We start from the raw sequence: 22,283 nt of genomic DNA on the forward strand, positions 1-22,283 counted from the left end.
ACACGTGTATGTGACCAATAACATCTGTTAAACACGTGTATGTGACCAATAACATCTGTTAAACACGTGTATGTGACCAATAACATCTGTTAAACACGTGTATGTGACCAATAACATCTGTTAAACACGTGTATGTGACCAATAACATCTGTTAAACACGTGTATGTGACCAATAACATCTGTTAAACACGTGTATGTGACCAATAACCTCTGTTAAACACGTGTATGTGAGCAATAACATCTGTTAAACACATGTATGTGACCAATAACATCTGTTAAACACGTGTATGTGACCAATAACATCTGTTAAACACGTGTATGTGACCAATAACATCTGTTAAACACATGTATGTGAGCAATAACATCTGTTAAACACGTGTATGTGACCAATAACATCTGTTAAACACGTGTATGTGACCAATAACATCTACTAAACATGTGTATGTGACCAATAACATCTGTTAAACACTTGTATGTGGCAAATAACATCTACTAAACACATGTATGTGACCAAAAACATCTGTTAAACACGTGTATGTGACCAATAACATCTGTTAAACACGTGTATGTGACCAATAGCATCTGTTAAACACGTGTATGTGACCAATAACATCTGTTAAATATGTGTATGTGACCAATAACATCTGTTAAACACGTGTATGTGAGCAATAACATCTGTTAAACACGTGTATGTGACCAATAACATCTGTTAAACGCGTGTATGTGACCAATAACATCTATTAAACACGTGTATGTGACCAATAACATCTGTTAAACACATGTATGTGACCAATAACATCTGTTAAACACGTGTATGTGACCAATAACATCTGTTAAACACGTGTATGTGACCAATAACATCTGTTAAACACGTGTATGTGACCAATAACATCTGTTAAACGCGTGTATGTGACCATTAAAATTAGATTTCATTTGAAAGTTCTAACTAATGGGTGTACAATATTTAAAGGGATGGCTTAGGATAAATACACTGAAAACCTTATTGAAGGAAAACTACACAAAAAACAATCCGTTGGCCAACATGTGGGAGAGTTTTCATTTGTTGGATTAAATCTATTCAGTGTCCGCAAGGTAGCCATACCTGTAGAACACGTTACATGTCTGGATAAGGTAAGTCTGAATACCAACTGTGTAGGAAAGGCATGTTTATCCTTAATCCGAATCGGACCCCAATCATTTTCAGACAAGACGGCTCAAAACCAACTTAATTTTCAGCCCATATGATGGCGGAGCACTTGTAGGCTAGCGAGGGACAGTAGTGTGTGCAGCTCTCTCCCTCCAACAGTCAAAGGCTAGCGAAGGACAGTAGTGTGTGCAGCTCTCTCCCTCCAACAGTCAAAGGCTAGTGAAGGACAGTAGTGTGTGCAGCTCTCTCCCTCCAACAGTCAAAGGCTAGCGAAGGACAGTAGTGTGTGGCAGCTCTCTCCCTCCAACAGTCAAAGGCTAGCGAAGGACAGTAGTGTGTGGCAGCTCTCTCCCTCCAACAGTCAAAGGCTAGCGAAGGACAGTAGTGTGTGGCAGCTCTCTCCCTCCAACAGTCAAAGGCTAGCGAAGGACAGTAGTGTGTGCAGCTCTCTCCCTCCAACAGTCAAAGGCTAGCGAAGGACAGTAGTGTGTGCAGCTCTCTCCCTCCAACAGTCAAAGGCTAGTGAAGGACAGTAGTGTGTGGCAGCTCTCTCCCTCCAACAGTCAAAGGCTAGCGAAGGACAGTAGTGTGTGCAGCTCTCTCCCTCCAACAGTCAAAGGCTAGCAAAGGACAGTAGTGTGTGGCAGCTCTCTCCCTCCAACAGTCAAAGGCTAGCGAAGGACAGTAGTGTGTGGCAGCTCTCTCCCTCCAACAGTCAAAGGCTAGCGAAGGACAGTAGTGTGTGGCAGCTCTCTCCCTCCAACAGTCAAAGGCTAGCGAAGGACAGTAGTGTGTGCAGCTCTCTCCCTCCAACAGTCAAAGGCTAGCGAAGGACAGTAGTGTGTGCAGCTCTCTCCCTCCAACAGTCAAAGGCTAGCGAAGGACAGTAGTGTGTGGCAGCTCTCTCCCTCCAACAGTCAAAGGCTAGCGAAGGACAGTAGTGTGTGGCAGCTCTCTCCCTCCAACAGTCAAAGGCTAGCGAAGGACAGTAGTGTGTGGCAGCTCTCTCCCTCCAACAGTCAAAGGCTAGCGAAGGACAGTAGTGTGTGCAGCTCTCTCCCTCCAACAGTCAAAGGCTAGCAAAGGGCAGTAGTGTGTGCAGCTCTCTCCCTCCAACAGTCAAAGGCTAGCGAAGGACAGTAGTGTGTGGCAGCTCTCTCCCTCCAACAGTCAAAGGCTAGCGAAGGACAGTAGTGTGTGCAGCTCTCTCCCTCCAACAGTCAAAGGCTAGAGAAGGACAGTAGTGTGTGGCAGCTCTCTCCCTCCAACAGTCAAAGGCTAGCGAAGGACAGTAGTGTGTGCAGCTCTCTCCCTCCAACAGTCAAAGGCTAGCGAAGGACAGTAGTGTGTGGCAGCTCTCTCCCTCCAACAGTCAAAGGCTAGGGAAGGACAGTAGTGTGTGCAGCTCTCTCCCTCCAACAGTCAAAGGCTAGCGAAGGACAGTAGTGTGTGCAGCTCCCTCCCTCCAACAGTCAAAGGCTAGCGAAGGACAGTAGTGTGTGCAGCTCTCTCGTTCCAACAGTCAAAGGCTAGCGAAGGACAGTAGTGTGTGCAGCTCCCTCCCTCCAACAGTCAAAGGCTAGCGAAGGACAGTAGTGTGTGGCAGCTCTCTCCCTCCAACAGTCAAAGGCTAGCGAAGGACAGTAGTGTGTGGCAGCTCTCTCCCTCCAACAGTCAAAGGCTAGCGAAGGACAGTAGTGTGTGCAGCTCTCTCCCTCCAACAGTCAAAGGCTAGCGAAGGACAGTAGTGTGTTGCAGCTCTCTCCCTCCAACAGTCAAAGGCTAGCGAAGGACAGTAGTGTGTGCAGCTCTCTCCCTCCAACAGTCAAAGGCTAGCGAATGACAGTAGTGTGTGCAGCTCTCTCCCTCCAACAGTCAAAGGCTAGCGAAGGACAGTAGTGTGTGCAGCTCTCTCCCTCCAACAGTCAAAGGCTAGCGAAGGACAGTAGTGTGTGCAGCTCCCTCCCTCCAACAGTCAAAGGCTAGCGAAGGACAGTAGTGTGTGCAGCTCTCTCCCTCCAACAGTCAAAGGCTAGCGAAGGACAGTAGTGTGTGCAGCTCCCTCCCTCCAACAGTCAAAGGCTAGCGAAGGACAGTAGTGTGTGGCAGCAGCTCTCCCTCCAACAGTCAAAGGCTAGCGAAGGACAGTAGTGTGTGGCAGCTCTCTCCCTCCAACAGTCAAAGGCTAGCGAAGGACAGTAGTGTGTGGCAGCTCTCTCCCTCCAACAGTCAAAGGCTAGCGAAGGACAGTAGTGTGTGGCAGCTCTCTCCCTCCAACAGTCAAAGGCTAGCGAAGGACAGTAGTGTGTAGCAGCTCTCTCCCTCCAACAGTCAAAGGCTAGCGAAGGACAGTAGTGTGTGGCAGCTCTCTCCCTCCAACAGTCAAAGGCTAGCGAAGGACAGTAGTGTGTGCAGCTCTCTCCCTCCAACAGTCAAAGGCTAGCGAAGGACAGTAGTGTGTGGCAGCTCTCTCCCTCCAACAGACAAAGGCTAGCGAAGGACAGTAGTGTGTGCAGCTCTCTCCCTCCAACAGTCAAATGCTAGCGAAGGACAGTAGTGTGTGCAGCTCTCTCCCTCCAACAGTCAAAGGCTAGCGAAGGACAGTAGTGTGTGGCAGCTCTCTCCCTCCAACAGTCAAAGGCTAGCGAAGGACAGTAGTGTGTGGCAGCTCTCTCCCTCCAACAGTCAAACAGTGAGTTTTGGAGAATTCACGAGTCATTTAACGCGTTACTTTACATTGCTGTAATGTAACACTTTGCCTTTAATAGATACAATTAGTAATTGTAATATATTTCAGGTAACACCACCAAACACGGATCATATGTTTAGACCTGGAATGAATATCTGGTGAATATTATCTAGCTAGGTAGCTGTAAAGTGAGGTGAATAAGGGAGTCTGTCAACTTAGTGCTGCTGTACCATTGTCTGTTTACTTAGCCATTAGCATAGCATACATGGGACATTGCATGTCATATTTAATGATGTCCCACACACCCCACTTATAGTTTACTGTAAGGTCACCAATCACCAGTCTAGTCAACATCCGTGTAAGATCAAAGCTTCAGGTGGTCTAATGCTGTGAAATTGTCATTGCCTTATAAGTGTATGTTTGGTTAGGTCAAGTTTGTCACCACTTCAATCAACAATTTCCTCAACCCTACAATCATTCCCTCTGATTAGCATTCCCAAGCAGAGTTATGCAAAACAATCACAGCAAATGGTTATAGGGGCATATTTGTATTTGGTACATTTGTATTTTCCCAGTCGTCTGTGTCTAGGAACGGGTTTGATAGAGAGCAGCAAACTAGGAGAACAACAAAATGGCTCCCTCAAGAATAGATGAGGTAAATTAATATTGTTAGTAAACTTGTGGGGAATCAGTCAGTCGACTTCAAATGAGTAAAAACAATGTTTTGATCAATCCACTAACCATTTTCAGAATTTGCATAAAAGGAGGGAAACGAGAGACCATGTAGAATAAAGATGATAGCCTTACTAACAAACTCAAATGAACAGCGGTCCAACACAAAGAAAATATCTGATTAATTAATAAGTGTTTTGTTTCTGTTTAAAACTTTCAAAGGCAGCGGGGGATGCATTGATTTCTATTAGGCGTGAATCAACCTTGTTCACCAGAGTTGACAGCAGTTTGAAAAATGCCCCATCAATATTCATGTTATAGCTCTGCATAGATTACTAAAAGCTCAGAGCTACCTCTTCTGACTGGAGGTAAGAAAATCTAAATGAAAATGTTCTGTTCAGATTTGCCGAGCTCGTATAACTCATCTCGGAGGACTTGACGGAAGATCTGAGAAGGAGGCGGAGGAAAAATTGGATTTCTACTTTCCCTAGGACCTGAGTACCTGAGTTATGTTCTTACCTTGAAATCGTTTGACTGGCAGCTAGGCTTTCTGGACTTCAGTGTTAAAAGAGGTCAGAGTCGATTTCTCCCTCTCGCTCAGCTGTGGAACTTGGAACTGGTTCAATGGCACCTGGATTGATGTAGGGTGCCGCCACTGTCCAAACACATTGAAGTCCTTGTAGGCATGAATTGGAATTGGAAAGAGGCTAAGGGGTTGTAATGTATTAGAGGCTCTTCAAAAAAAGGAATAATTATATTTTTAGATTGGAGGCCATGTATCTACACAGTAGCGCGCATTGCTCTTTACATGTCATAAATGCAAACCTATGAGTCTGCAACATTGCTGAAATAAATGTCAACTTTGGCATATATCACCCCTGGCTCATTGTTTTGGGAAGACACTTTATTTAACCAGGCAAGTCAGTTAAGAACAAATTCTTATTTTCAATGACGGCCTGGGAACAGTGGTTTAACTGCCTGTTCAGGGGCAGAACGACAGATTTGTACCTTGTCAGCTCGGGGGTTTGAACTCGCAACCTTCCGGTTACTAGTCCAACGCTCTAACCACTAGGCTAACCACTAGGTTACTAGTCCAACGCTCTAACCACTAGGCCACTGCCGCCCCGGCTATCTCTGAGTTTCCCCCAGGGAGTTGATATGTCAGCTATCTCTGAGTTTTTACCAGGGAGTTGATATGTTAGCTATCTCTGAGTTTCCCCCAGGGAGTTGATATGTTAGCTATCTCTGAGTTTCCCCCAGGGAGTTGATATATTTTAGCTATATCTGAGTTTCTACCAGGGAGTTGATATGTTAGCTATCCTTGAGTTTTGCCCAGGTGGTTGATATGTTAGCTATCTCTGACTTACCCCAGGAGGTTGATATGTTAGCTATCTCTGACTTACCCCAGGAGGTTGATATGTTAGCTATCTCTGAGTTTTGCCCAGGGGGTTGATATGCCAGCTATCTCTGAGTTTCCCCAGGGAGTTGATATGTCAGCTATCTCTGAGTTTCCCCCAGGGAGTTGATATGTCAGCTATCTCTGAGTTTCCCCCAGGGAGTTGATATGTCAGCTATCTCTGAGTTTCCCCCAGGGAGTTGATATGTTAGCTATCTCTGAGTTTCCCCCAGGGAGTTGATATGTTAGCTATCTCTGACTTACCCCAGGAGGTTGATATGTTAGCTATCTCTGAGTTTCCTCCAGGGGTTTGATATGTTAGCTATCTCTGAGGCTCCCCCAGGGAGTTGATATGTTAGCTATCTCTGAGGCTCCCCCAGGGGGTTGATATGTTAGCTATCTCTGAGGCTCCCCCAGGGGGTTGATATGTTAGCTATCTCTGAGGCTCCCCCAGGGGGTTGATATGTTAGCTATCTCTGAGGCTCCCCCAGGGGGTTGATATGTTTGCTATCTCTGAGGCTCCCCCAGGGGGTTGATATGTTAGCTATCTCTGACTTACCCCAGGAGGTTGATATGTTAGCTATCTCTGAGTTTCCTCCAGGGGTTTGATATGTTAGCTATCTCTGAGGCTCCCCCAGGGGGTTGATATGTCAGCTATCCTTGAGTTTTGCCAAGGTGGTCGATATGTTTGCTATCTCTGAGGCTCCCCCAGGTGGTTGATATGTTAGCTATCTCTGAGGCTCCCCCAGGGAGTTGATATGTTAGCTATCTCTGAGGCTCCCCCAGGGAGTTGAAATGTTAGCTATCTCTGAGGCTCCCCCAGGGGGTTGATATGTTAGCTATCTCTGAGGCTCCCCCAGGGGGTTGATATGTTAGCTATCTCTGAGGCTCCCCCAGGGGGTTGATATGTTAGCTATCTCTGAGGCTCCCCCAGGGGGTTGATATGTTAGCTATCTCTGAGTTTCCCCCAGGTGGTTGATATGTTAGCTATCTCTGAGGCTCCCCCAGGAGGCTGCTTGGTAAGTAAACAGCATTTAAAATAATGTCAGCGTGTAAACCTGCCATAATAACATGAAATGCATATTGAGGAGTGCTTCGTGTGATTCTCAAGGGCGTGCTAAAAGCAGATCGAGCTCTCTCCAAAAGAGCAGCACGTTGTTTGTCACTCGAAATGAGAACATGAGCTGTTACAGTATTATTTAATTGAACCTTAACGTAATTAAACAGTTTTTTCATGTTGAAATTAATATTTATTGTATGCAAGAGAGACCGTTGGAGAGTTAAAATTGAAACTCCATCAGGTAAAACACGCCAGACATTGTATCCTGACATTTTTAGATTCACTTTTGTTTTAGCTAATTAGCTGTTAACCATACCAGCATGGTATTAATATTAGTCAATGTTTTTTGACAAGCTGGTTGGTTGGGCTTAGCAGAGCTGTCTTGTGGTTGTATGTCCATAAAGTAGTGTTTAAGCTGAGATGTAGTGAGCATTCAAATAGAAACAGATAGAGTACCAAGAGCACTTGTAGTTCAGGAAGTCTGAAAGCTTTTGACAACCAGATGTGTATGTAGAAAATGGTGGAGAGAGACAGACAGACAGACAGACAGACAGACAGACAGACAGACAGACAGACAGACAGACAGACAGACAGACATGAAGAGAGCGAGGGAGACAGAGAGAGATGGAAAAGAGAGAGAGAGTATGAAGACCCTCTGGTAAAATTTTGCAGTGCCTTTGTTTTCATTTGAATCCAGTCTGAAAGGGAAGACCAGGAGAGGAAATCCCAAATATTTAACTGGTCCAACAAAATGAGGCAGTCTGTGACTCTATGCAATTTATCCTGGAAAGTGATTCAACCCACATCATTTGACTTAATATCAATCTGCAAGTATCCGAGCCAGAACGGCCCATCTCCGGTTTCTGTAGTGTGAGCTTGATTTACAACTACAAACTGGGACAGGGCACTGGTCTATTGCATGGCCTACATCAACCTATACCTCTGGGCAAATTCATTTTACAAACATTATACAACTGCTGCACTGCAGCTGACTGCTGTTCCCCACCTATGGTGTGCAGATAGCTGGGGAACAGCCAGGAACTATACATTTGAATATCCATTAGCAGTTATGTACAGTAACTACAGCTAACTACCAGCAAAACGCTGTTACTCTAATCTCTAATTGTTTTTCGTTTATGACATGCGTTCAGTGAAGCAGTTGACTAATTTAATAGTGTTAAGGAGTTGAACAGTACCAGTCCTCATGCTTTTTGGTTTCTATGGATAGGACAGAGCAAGGAACGAGTGAGCTGAAGTAGCAGTGTGCCGGAGTCAACCGTGTGCTGTACGTGTGATCAAATCAAATCAAACTGTATTTGTCACATGCGCCGAATACAACAAGTCTAGAGCTTACCGTGAAATGCTTACTTACAAGCCCTTAACCAACAGTGCAGTTCAAGAAGAGTTAAGAAAATATTTACCAAATAAACTGAAGTTAAAAAATATATAAAAAGTAACACAATAACACAACAATAACGAGGCTATATACAAGGGGTACCGGTTCCGAGTCAGTGTGCGGGGGTACAGATTAGAGGTAATTTGTACATGTAGGTAGGGGTGAAGTGGCTAAGCATAGTTAGTAAACAGCGAGTAGCAGCAGTGTACAAAACAAATGGAGGCGGATCGGGGGTGTCAATGTAACCTGGTGACCATTAATGATGAACTATTCAGTAGCTTATGGCTTGGAAGTAGAAGCTGTTTTAAGGAGCCTTCTGGTCCTAGACTTGGAGCTCCGTTACCACTTGCCATGCGGTAGCAGAGGACACAGTCTATGACTTGGGTGACTGGAGTCTCTGACAATTTTATGGGCTTACCTCTGACACAGCCTATTATATAGGTCCTGGATTGCAGGAAGCTTGGCTCCAGAATAGTTTTTTTTTCAGATTGGTACGCTTCCGGCTGGTGCACGCCGGGTTTTGTTTTCGTACCCATGCTTTGTGGCATCCAGTACTCACTTGTTCACTGCCTCACTTGTTTTTTGGGCACTTGTTTTGTGACACGGTTGCATCCTGTTTTAAATATTGCCTGAGTAAAGTGCTTTGTCCACTCATCTCTGCTCTCCTGCGCCTGACTTCCATGCAGCAGCTACACCCACCCCTTGACAGAATTTCACACCCACAATATGGTGTCAGCAGGAGCAGGTGGGGGTCGAGGAGCACGTCCGGGATCATGCAGCGATGCTCCACCATCTCTGCGCCGCCATGGACAGCGTCGGCCAAACCATGGACTGCTGGGAGAGACAGGGAGTTCCTCCAGCGCCTCCACCAGCACAACCAGGATCTTTACTACTGGCTCCCCTTGCACCTGGTCCCAGTGGGATTCGTCTCACCATTCCACGGGAGTTTGATGGGACAGCTGCATGCTGCCAGGGATCCCTGTTACAGCAGGACCTCTACCTGGCAACCGTCCACCCGGCTCCTTCGGGCCGGGAGAAGGTGTCCTCCCTAGTCTCGTGCCTCTCGGGGAAAGACCTGGAGTGGGCCAACGCCGTGTGGGGAGAAGGAGATGTGGCGCGGGACCATTTCGAGGATTTCACCCGCCACTTCCGGGCAGTCTTTGACTTCCCGCACGAGGGTAGCGCGGCGGGTGAACGTCTCTTCCATCTGAGGCAGGAGACGAGGAGCGCCCAGAAGTTCGCGATGGGTTTTCGGACCCTGGCCGCCAGCGCGGGATGGAACAACAGGGCCCTGATTGACCACTATCTCTGTAGTTTGCGCGAGGACGTCCGTCAGGAAATGGCCTGCAGGGACACCACCCTCACCTTCGACCAGCTGGTTACCTGCGGACATCCAGAGCTGGATCTGTCGGTTCCATCCCCCAGCACCATCGCTCCGATGCCCATGAAGCTGGGAGGTGCTGCGCTCAGGGAGACCGAAGGAGGTTCCGTCTCGTGCACCATCTGTGGCCGCAGAGGTCACCCTGCCGGTCGGTGCCGGGTTGGTTCCTCTGGGGGTCGAGGTAGCAAGCAGGGCACTCTCACCCAGAATGGTGCCTGCTTCTCACCCAGGTCTCCACCGTGCGCATTACCACCGACTATACCGATTTGGCTATCGCCTTTTCCAAAAAAGAAGCCGACACAATTACCACCCCATCGACAGGGGTATTGTGCGATAAATCTCTTGGTAGACGCCGCACTTCCCAGGAGTCACGTGTATCCTCTGTCACAGGCAGAGACGGCGGCTATGGAAACATATGTCTCCGAATCCCGAATCCCTTCTTTTTATGAAGATGGAGGGAGGTCTGCGCCCGTGTATTGACTATAGAGGCCTAAACCAGATCACTGTGTGGTACAGTTACCCGCTACTTGTCATAGCCACAGCGATTGAGTCAATGCACAGGACGCGCTTCTTTACCAAACTAGATCTCAGGAGTGCTTACAACCTGATTCGTATCTGGGAGAGAGACGAGTGGAAGACGGCGTTCAGTACAACCTCCGGGAATTATGAGTACCTCGTCATGCCGTACGGGTAGATTAATACTCTTTCAGTCTTCAAAGCCTTTGTAGACGAGATTTTCAGGGACCTGCATGGGCAGGGTGTAGTGGTGTATATTGATGACATTCTGATATGCTCCGCTACACACGCAGAGCATGTGTCCCTGGTGTGCAGGGTGCTTGGTGGACTGTTGGAGCATGAACTGTACGTCAAGGCTGAGAAATGCCTGTTCTTCCAACAGTCCGTCTCCTTCCTAGAGTACCGCATTTCCACCTCAGGGGTGGAGATGGAGAGTGACCGCATTTCAGCAGTACATAATTGTCACGTAAGGAGGTGCAGTGGTTTCTAGGGTTTGCCCATTACTACCGGAGGTAGCGGCTCCCATTACCTCACTGCTGAAGGGGGGACCGGTACGTTTGCAGTGGCGGACAGGGCTTTTGGTCCCCTGAGGGCTCTGTTTACCTTGTGGAGACATTGGCTTGAGGGGGCTAAACACCCTTTTCTCATCTGGACTGACCACCGCAATCTGGAGTACATCCGGGCAGCGAGGAGACTGAACCCTCGCCAGACAAGGTGGGCCAAGATTTTCGGACGTTTTGTTTTCACCCTTTCTTATTGACCAGGTTCCCAGAACGTGAAGGCAGAAGCACTGTCCCGACTGTATGACACAGAGGAGCGGCCCATGGATCCCACCCCCATACTCCCAGCTTCCTGCCTGGTGGCGCCGGTAGTGTGGGAGCTGGACGTGGACATTGAGCGGGTGCATCGTGCAGAGCCAACTCCTCTCCAGTGTCCCGCTGGGCGTCTGTACGTTCCGTCTGCTGTCCGTGACCGGCTGACCTATTGGGCCCCCTAAACCTCTCTCTAAAAGCTTCACTTATTCAAAAGTTTTATTTGAACCCTAAATGGTTCTCAAGTAGATTACTAAGAAAAGCTCATCCATTGTTTAAAAATTGCCTATTTGCTTTTGTGCAGATTGCCATGTCTCATTTTCAATTATTTGAAAATGATACTATTTTCAAAGATTCGCTTTCAGAGCTGGCTACAATTTCAATTTCATCCCCCTGAAAAGATAGAACAAATATTATGACTGAACTCAAATGTGCTGGTTGATAAAGTACCAGTATTTATGGAAAATATGATTGAAAAGGGTATTTTGTTCTTAAATTATATTCTAAATTGTAATGGTAGAGTTATGTCCTTCATGGAGTTATCAGAATTGTACGGGAAGGTCTGCTCAATCCAAGAGTACAACCAATTGATTACAGCAACACCCCAAAATGGAGGAGGCAGGTGGCAGCGGGAGGAGGAAGGGAACTGGTCCGTCTGCCCAATATAAAAGATCAAAACTGGAGGAGGAATAAAAATACCATAAATAGGAAAGTATACCAGTGTCATTTGAGGACCAGGATGTTGACAACTGTGCCATACAGTTGGGCAGGTGGGATGGTAGCGTTCCACCTGGCCAACACCCGGTGAAATTGCAGAGCGCGAAATTCAGACTACAGAATTATAATTATTTAACTTTCATAAAATCACAAGTGTAATACATCAAAATAAAGCTTAGCCTTTTTGGGATAGGGGGCAGCATTTTCACTTTTGGATGAATAGTGTGCCCAGAGTGAACTGCCTCCTATTCTGTCCCAGATGCTAATATATGCATATTATTAGTAGTATTGGATAGAAAACACTCTGACGTTTCTAAAAGTGTTTGATTGATGTCTGTGTATAACAGAACTCATATGGCAGGCGAAAACCTGAGAAAAATCCAACCAGAAAGTGGGACATGTGAGGTTTGTAGTTTTTCAAAGCTTGGCCTACCGAATACACAGTGGGATATGGATAAAGTTGCACTTCCTACGGCTTCCACTAGATGTCAACCGTCTTTAGAAACTTGAATGAGGATTCTACTATAAAGGAGGGGCTCATGAGACCTGTTTGAGTCAGTGGTCTGGCAGAGTGTCTCAGGCTCGTGACGCGGGCTCCCGACAGAGTTTTTGTCTGGACGAAGTGCTCGCGCCTCATGAAGATGAATTAGTGGGCTGAACACACTAACAACAAGTGGCTATTTGGACAAAAATGATGGATTTTATGGAACTTTATGGAACAAATCAGTAATTTATTGTCGAACTGGGATTCCTGGGAGTGCCTTCTGATGAAGATCATCAAAGGTAAATGAATATTTATGATGTTATTTCTAACTTCTGTTGACTCCAAAATGGCGGATATTCCACTGGCTGTTTTGGGTTCTGAGCGCCGTTCTCAGATTATGCGTTTTTTGTAACGTTTTTTTTAAATCTTACACAGCGGTTGCATTAAGGAGAAGTCTATCTTTAATTCTGTGAATAACAGTTGCATCTTTTATCAATGTTTATTATGAGTATATCTGCAAAATCACCGGATGTTTTGGAATCAAAACATTATTGCACGAAGGCGCCAATGTAAACTGAGATTTTTGGATATAAATATGCACATTATCGAACAAAACATACATGTATTGAGTAACATGATGTCCTATGAGTGTCATCTGATGAGGATCATCAAAGGTTAGTGATTAATTTTATCTATATTTCTGCTTTTTGAGACTCCTATCTTTGGCTGGAAAAATGGCTGTATGATTTTTTGACTTGGCTATGACCTAACATAATCATATGTTGTGCTTTCGCTATAAAGCATTTTTGAAATCAGAGACGATGGGTAGATTAACAAGATGTTTATCTTTCATTTGGTCCTTTTGTTCGATAATGTCCTTCTATATATCCATAAAAACTCAGTTTAGCTGGCGCGCTTCAGTCAATAATCCATCCAATTTCCCTCCATCAACATGCATACAAAATTTATCCCAAACGTTACTAATAAACTTTTACAAACAAGTCAAACAACTTTTATAATCAAAGCTTAGCTACCCTAATACGTAAATAAACAATACAATTTAAGACGGGGAATCGTTATTGTCTTTACCGGAGAAAAATACCAAAGAACTCGTTCTCTTCCACTCGCTTGAAACACTACAGCCAAAATGGGAGCCACCTAGAAAAACTACAATTTCTGGCTCATTTTTCCAAAAAACAGCATGAAACTTTTTCTAAAGACTGTTGACATCTAGTGGAAGCCCTAGGAACTGCAATCTGGGAGGACTTTGCCTTAAAATAAAAGTGACAGCCATTGAAAACAGTGGTAGGCTGAAATTGTTTTTTGGGGGGATGGTTTGACCTCTGGGTTTTGCCTGCCATATCAGTTCTGTTATACTCACAGACATTATTTTAACAGTTTTAGAAACTTTAGTGTTTTCCATCCAAATCTACCAATTATATACATATCCTAGCTTCTAGGCCTGAGTAGCAGGCAGTTTACTTTGGGCACGCAATTCATCCAGATGTGAAAATACTGCCCCCTACCCAAGAGAGGTTAAGGAAGTCTTGAGGTATTGCTCACCTGAGGTAGAGTACCTTATGATAAGCTGTAGACCACACTATCTACCAAGAGTTCTCATCTATATTATTTGTAACCATCTATTTACCACCACAGACCGATGATGGCACTAAGACTGCACTCAACCAACTCTATAAACTTAAATTAGTTCTACCAAATGAAAATTTGGTAAATTGTCACATGTGGAGAAAGGAGAAAAAAAACTCTACACCACCTTTACTCCAGACACAGAGATGCATTTCAATGCTCTCCCCCGCCCTCCATTTGGCAAATCTGACCATAATTCTGTCCTCCTGATTCCTGCTTACAAGCAAAAACTAAAGCAGGAAGTACCAGTGACTCGCTCAATACAGTAGTGTATATATGGAAGTGGTCAGATGATGCGGATGCTACGCTACAGGACTGTTTTGCTAGCACAGACTGGAATATGTTCTGGGATTTATCCAATGACATTGAGGAATACACCACCTCAGCCACAACCATGGGTTAAACCTTCTTATGGCGAGGGGTTCCGCTAGTGGCACCCCTTGACAACATTCCGCTGAAAAGAAAGCATGCGAAATTCAAAAATATTTTTTTGAAATATGTAACTTTCATACATTAAGCTATTACGGAGCAAATCAGGGAGTTAGCTCAGAGGCTGCCTGCCACCTCTGAAAAACCCCAATCGACCAGTGGTGAGTTTGTACAGCCTATCCCGGCTCCCAGAGAACCCCGCGAACCTGCCGGGGTTTCCTATCTCAGCGCTCGCTTATTTTTTTAGCTACAGCCACCTTTGTTTCCTTCAGACCAATCAAAGATAGCGTATATTATTACATTAATGTCGGGAAGGGCGCTCTCCTGGGCTACGGCAGTTTGGGAGCAACAATCTGCCATTTGTGGTCATCTGGAGGAATTTATGGCAGAGGTGAGAAAGGTATTTGAGTCTCCGGTATCCGGGAGAAAGGCAGCCAGTAAACTGCTTGACTTAGGTCAAAACTCCCATAGTGTGGCAAACTACGCAGTTGATTTTCGCACTTTGGCTGCCGAGAGTGCCTGGAATCTGGAGTCTCTCTTTGATACTTTTCTGCACAGATTATCTGAGGATGTAAAGGATGAGCTAGATGCTTGGGATTTGTCGATTGACCTTGACTCCCTTATCGCTCTAACCATTAAAATTGATGGACGCCTAAGGGAATGCAGGAGTGAGAGGTCTGGTCTCGAGCACACTCGTGAAACAATTATGGCTCATTCACCTTCAAGGAAATCCTGAAGTCTCCAAAGGCAGCTTTTCCACGAGGATTCGAAGCCACCCGAGCCCTCTCGTCAATCTACGTCAGGTGAGTTGGATACTCCTGAGCCTAGGCAGTTTGGAAGAGCAAGGTTATCAGTTGGGGAACGCTCACGGAGGATGAATAGTAACTGTTGTCTGTGCTGTGGAGGGGAAAGACATTTTATAGCTTATCTGCCCTATTAGGAAACCCTTGTCTCTAGTGGGTACCATTACTATGGTGAGTCAGACTGTGATTTCCCTAATTCCCATCACCCACACACTGTTTTTTGTGCTTGTGCTGTGGGGAGACCAATCTAAGTCTCTCCGAGTGCTCATTGACTCTGGGCTAATGAGAGTTTTATGGATGCCACTATTGCTTCGGAGCTTGGTATTTCCACTCAGCCTCTCTCTGTTCCCATGGATGCTAGGGCACTAGACGGCAGCTCTATAGGGGAAGTCACCCATAGTACTGTGCTCGTTCAATTATGGGTTTCTGGTAACCACAGTGAGACCATACAGTTCCTCCTCATTGCATCACACCATGTTCCGGTTGTTTTGGGATTTTTCCTGGCTCCAAAAACACAATCCTGTGATTGACTGGACCACGAGCTCCATCCTGGGTTGGAGCCCATTTTGCCATTCCCACTGCCTTCAAACAGCACAGCCTTCCCCAAGTCGTCTTCCCCAGGATATTTGCAAGACTGTGGATGTCTCTGATATTCCCACTGAATACCATGACCTCCTGGAAGTGTTCAGTAAGGCACGTGCTACTTCCCTTTGACCGCACCGTCTTATGATTGTCTTCTCCCAGGCACTACACCACCTCGGGGGTTGGTTTTATTCTCTGTCCAGACCAGAGACCAAAGCTATGGAGGAATACATAAAGGAGTCTCTGGCCACTGGAGACGTCCGTCCATCTGCATCTCCTGCATCTCCGTCCATCTGCAATTTTCTTTGTGGAGAAAAAGGACAAGACCCTCTGTCCGTGCATTGACTACCGGGGACTTACCGACATCAGTTAAAAATCGTTACCTCTTACCTTTCCTCTCCTCGGCATTTGAAACTCTCCAGGGGCCACCATGTTTTGGAATGCCTACTACCTGGTTTGGAAACGTGAAGGGGATGAGTGGAAGACAGCCTTCAACACAGCAGGTGGACATTATGAGTACCAGGTCATGCCATTTGGACTCACCAACGCCCCCACGTTTTCCAGGCTTTGGTAAACGATGTGCTCCGGGACATGCTAAACCGTTTTGTGTTCGTCTTCCATGACGACTTCCTGTTTTTTTGCCGATCTGCCCAAGAACATGTCCTTCGTGTCAGACAGGTCCTTCAGTGCCTCCTGGAGAATCGACTGTTCGTGAAAGCCGAGAAGTGTCAGTTCCACCGCTCTACAATTATCTATCTGGGATATGTCATTGCTGAGGGCAATGTTCAGATGGATCCTGGAAAGGTGAAATCAGTGGTGGATTGGCCTCAAACAACGTCCAGGATGCAGTTGCAACGGTTTCTTGGTTTTGCAAACTTCTACCGCCATTTCATTTGGGATTACAGCACCCTGGTGTCCCCCTCTTGGCACTCACCTCCCCCAAGGTACCATTCAAATGGTTTCCAGCTTTCAACAAAGCCTTTGTGGACCTGAAGCATCGGTTCACAACAGCACACATCCTCATCCAACCGGACCTCTCGTGTCAATTTGAGATGGAAGTTGATGTACAGTTCCTCTGCCACGCCCTCGACCTCCGAAACCATTCTCCCTATCTCATGCCTTGCTGCCGCTGTGGATTGGGGTATTGAGAACCTGGTTCACGAGGCGCAACACTCCCAGCCTGGATCTGGGAGTGTTGGGGGCCCGGCTAACCGGGGGGCCCGGCTAACCGGCTGTTTGCCCCAAACCCAGTTCGGACCCAGGTCCTGGAATGCGCTCATTCCTCCAGGCTAGCCTGTCATCCAGGATCCAGTCATACACTAGCCTTCCTCCGATAATGTTTCTGGTGGCCCACAATGGTTCCTTACGTCACTGCCTTTGTTGCCGCATGCACAGAGTGTGCTCAGAACAAGACTCCACGGCAAACTCCCTCTGGCCTCCTTCAGCTACTACCGGTCCCTCATCGTCCCTGGTCTCATATATCTCTGGACTTTGTCACTGGGCTCCCTCCGTTGGATGGCAACATCGTCATTCTGACGGTAGTCGATCAGTTCTCCAAGGCTATACATTTCATCCCTCTCCCCAAACTACCTTCTGCCAAGGAGACTGCCTAGTTTACGGTGCAGCTTGTCTTCCGGATCCATGGACTCCCGGTAGACATGGTCCCGATCGGGGTTGTCGTCTCAGTTCTGCAAGGCATTCTGCACCCTTATTGGGTCGTCAGCCAGTCTTTCATTTTTTTTTACCTGAAGGCGACAACTGGTCTGGGTGGAGTATGCCCGGAACACCCTTCCCTGTTAGGTCATGGGACTCTCTCCATTTGAATGTTCTTTGAGGTATCAAGCTCCATTCTTCCCGGAACAATAGGAAGATGTCAGCGTACCCTCGGCCCAGATATTTGTCCGCCGCTGTCAACATAGCTGGAGAAGAGCTCGGGCAGTACTTCTCAAGACCAACTCCAGGTATCGTCGACAAGCAGACCTTTGGCGGACTCCAGCTCCCCGCTACCGCATTGGGCAGAGTGTATGGCTTTTCACACGGGACCTGCCCCTGCGGGTAGAGTCCCGCAAACTGTCTCACCATTTCATTGGTCCTTTTCCCATCTCTCCAGTGCTTAGTTCCACTGCTATCCTTATTGTGTTACCCCATACCCTCCGCATCCACCCTACTTTCCATGTGTCCAGAATTAAGCGCATGTCTGTCATTTGTCTTCTGTTTCCAGGCCCATCCCTCCCCCCTGGGTAATCGATGGCCAGCCAACGTATACGGGGAGACGCCTCCTGAGGGTTTGACCACGGGGCAGGGGTTTCCAGTGCCTGGTTGACTGGGAGGGTTATGGCCCAGAGGAGAGCTGCTGGGTTCCTGCTAAAGACATCTTGGACCTGGCCCTCATAGCCAATTTCCACCCGGCCAGCCAGGTATGTGCCCAGGTAGGACACCAGGTGGTGTCCCCAGGGGGGGATACTGTCGCACTCTGATCTGTTTCACCTGTCCCTGTGATTGTCTCCACCCCCTCCAGCTGTCGCTTATTTTCCCCAGTGTATTTATCCCGGTGTTTCCTGTCTCTCTGTGCTGGTTCATCTTGTATGTTTTCGGTACTTATTGGACTCTGAACTGGTTTTGACCTTTTGCCTGTACACAACCATTCTCTTGTCTACCCCTTTTTGGATTAATAAACAGTGTAAGACTCCAACCATCTGCCTCAGGTGTCTGCATCTGGGTCTCGCCTTCTGCCTTGATAATTTCTGATGTCCAGAAGTTATTTTCGGTCATAAGACACGGTAGCAGCAAACTTTATGTACACAATAAGTAAAACAAATAAGTTACAAACAACGCAAAAATAAACCTAACAAAATAACACAATTGGTTAGGTGCATGTAAAATGTCAGCCATCCTTTTCGGCGCCATTTAAGGACTCAAGCATGAGCCTCAGGACTCAAGTCTGTGCTTTTTATGTGATCAGGAGGCAGAGGCTTAGACCGCTAGTTTGAGCCTCTTTTAAATGGTATTAACAGATGTATGATGTGCATTGATAGTGCAACATATTTCAGCACATGTACAGTATCAGAGGGTTGCCAGATCTTATTATCATCCCGTCTTATCCGCAGAGCCTCCCTTCCTCAGAGGGTTGCCAGATCTTATTCTCATCTAGTCTTATCCGCGAGCCTCTCTTCCTCAGAGGGTTGCCAGATCTTATTATCATCTAGTCTTATCCGCCGAGCCTCTCTTCCTCAGAGGGTTGCCAGATCTTATTCTCATCTAGTCTTATCCGCGAGCCTCTCTTCCTCAGAGGGTTGCCAGATCTTATTATCATCCCGTCTTATCCGCAGAGCCTCCCTTCCTCAGAGGGTTGCCAGATCATATTATCATCCCGTCTTATCCGCAGAGCCTCCCTTCCTCAGAGGGTTGCCAGATCTTATTCTCATCTAGTCTTATCCGCGAGCCTCTCTTCCTCAGAGGGTTGCCAGATCATATTATTATCACCCTGTTCTATCTGCCGAGCCTCCCTTTGGAGCTATTAGGGGGGGGCGCGTCTGGCCGCTTTACGACCCTAACAGGGAGCCAAGCACCTGGGCAGAGCGAACGTGGCATTGTGGGTAAATGGTGTGCTGAAATAGGGATATTGGCGGTACTGAAAGCCCGTCTATATGACTCTCTGGAGTAGTCTAACAATGGAATATTATAGCCAATCAATAATCCATCACCATAGAGAGAGAGCGGTTCCACTCTGTCACCCTGCACCCAACTCTGTTTACATTCAAGATAAAAAGAGGCTGAAAGCTCCAAAACACTACATGGCTAATAGATGGAAGATTTTCACTGACGCATAGGAAATGTTTACTCAAGCACGTTCAGGGGCCTGCGAGAGACAATGAATGTTGCTGTTCAGGATGAATAATGTATGAACTAAGATAAGTTGGATTTAGATTGTGAAGGAATGCCAGAGACAAAGTCAAACAAATGAATTCGCACTGTCACGTTAATCAAAATATTGTGCATTGTTAAAAGTAATTGACTAGACAATTCAACAATCCTGTAAATCTCATGAGTCTAAAACTCCCCCTCTCTTGTTCTGTCATCATCAAATACCTTATTTACGGCCCACAAGACAAGACGTCCCCAACAGCTCAGAGCTAATGGGCTGAAATATACAGCTCTACCTTGCAGCTCTCTTCTATATCTTCTTTGTTTTCTTCTCTCCATACCCACACGGGACCCAGTACTACTCTCTCTGTTCTCCTGTGTTCTCTTCCTCTCCTCCTACCATCTATGTTCTCTTGTGTTCTCTTCCTCTCCTCCTACGTCTTTGTTCTCTTGTGTTTTCTTCCTCTCCTCCTACTATCTCTGTTCTCTTGTGTTCTCTTCCTCTCCTCCTACCGTCTCCTCTTGTTTCACCTCCTTTCCCCCTTCTCTCCTCTCCTCTTTTCCCTCCTCCCATCCCGCCTGCTATTTTGCTCTATTATTCTAGTCCTGCAGAGGGTGCTTGTGTGATTCTCCAACCAGGCATCCACACATCCATCAGCATTAGTGCCTAGTGCTGACTCCACACCAAGTACAGGACGATAGAGGCAGCCATGACGGAGTAGCTCTGTCGTTCACATCAACACAGGAATATGAACACGTTTAGTAATACTGGCCGGTGTATCTTTCATATTGTGAACTAATTCAAGTGATTTTTGTTTAGGATAATTCATCTTCGTGCCTGGACTGTGTTGGTGCAAGCACGCCTCATTATCAATGCCAATGACCCTGTTTTCAGTGTGTCACAGCCTATCTTGTTACATTTTAACACATCATGCTGGGTATACTTGGATCACTCTAAACATGATAGGACATTAGCGTGGCGTGCTTTCAGTAATTTGAGAAAATGTCTGTGTCTGCCTTGTACAGTAATGAGCTATATTTCCTCTGCTTGGAATGCAAACCCGATTTGGGAGATTTGTCCCGCCTACACCGCAATGACTGTAAACAGTTACAGTGCTGTGTTCTTCTCTGTGTTCTTCTCTGTGTTCTTCTCTGTGTTCTTCTCTGTGTTCTTCTCGACTGAGGTATATGGAAGAATAATCATCCCAATCATTATTTTCCAGAATATCGATACGATCAGAAGCACAAAGCTGTGTGCTTTGGAAATACTTACTGCGCAATCTATAAAATATTAGCTGACATGGGCTAATTGAGTGGCTGTCAGTGACTAGCAAATATCGAAATTGCACGTTGTGTATTCTGCCATCCTACATATACATAGTACACAGTACTACTTCTAGACTCTGTTACTAAAAAGGTCAAGCGTTCCTTTGCAGCAGGATTTACTGCTGACTCAGAGCAGTGGTAGATTACTTTTAGGCAAATTATCAGCATGAAGAATGAGGAATCCACATGCCTGGGGCTAATTGAAAAATAAATATCTTAGAAAACTATTTAAGGTCAAACTAGTACATCTACAATTTACAACAAAAGAAAGAGTGAGAAACTTGTAAGGCAAACTTGTTGTTTTGGGAGTCTAAATTGAGTTGCTCGCAAGATAGAGAAGGAATTTAACAAAATTGTGCGAAGAGCTTTTCAAAGACATGATAATTGAGTGTAAAAGGGTGATGGCATCGTAGGGTTTTTCTTTTTTGTCTTAGAGGAGCTGTTGAGAGCCTGTCGTAAAAAAAACAAGAGCACATGGATAGTAAGCATCTCTCTCTTTATCCCCATCTTAAAGCTCAACCAAGACAAGACACTTATGTAACAGTATAACTTTAGACCGTCCCCTCGCCCATACCCGGACACGAACCAGGGACCCTCTGCACACATCAACAACAGTCACCCACAAAGCATCTTTACCCATCGCTCCACAAAAGCCATGGCCCTTGCAGAGCAAGGGGAACTACTACTTCAAGGTCTCAGAGCAAGTGACATCACCGATTGAAACACTATTTAGCGCGAACCACCGCTAACTAAGCTATCCGTTTCACATCCGTTTCACTTAGATACCAGATACAGGGCCGGCTATAGTGTTTTGGGGGCCCTAAGCAATATTTGGCAAAACATTTTAGTGGCCCACCTCTTGGCAGTGGAGATAATTTTTTTTAAAGATAATTTCCTGCCATGACAAATACATGTTCATAGGACTTCTGAGTGAAAGTGACTAACAAAATCAGTGGGGGCCCCCTGGAGATCAGGGCCCCTGGGCGAGTGCCTTGCTTGCCTGGTCAATAATTTGGCCATGATTACAACAAGATCTAGATAGGTGGCTAGACTAACTTACTGCACAATCTATAACATATCAGCTGACATGGGCTAATTGAGTGACTGTCAGTGACTAGCAAATATTGAAATTGCACGTTGTGTATTCTGCCATCCTAACTCTCAACAGCATGTTGAGCGCCAGACTGAATTCCTGGATGGGGGCCACCTAGCGGCCGTGGGGGCCTTAAGCGGCCACTTATTCCGCTTAGTGGTTAGAGCCGGCACTGACCAGATACATAGAAGACTAGATACACTCAGTGTCTTATTAACATTTAAGACCGGTTGATTCAATCGCATTACGCCTCATTTATACTTTATGCA

Source organism: Oncorhynchus masou, chromosome 1 (assembly GCF_036934945.1).
Source record: "Oncorhynchus masou masou isolate Uvic2021 chromosome 1, UVic_Omas_1.1, whole genome shotgun sequence".
NCBI classification, from domain to species: domain Eukaryota; kingdom Metazoa; phylum Chordata; class Actinopteri; order Salmoniformes; family Salmonidae; genus Oncorhynchus; species Oncorhynchus masou.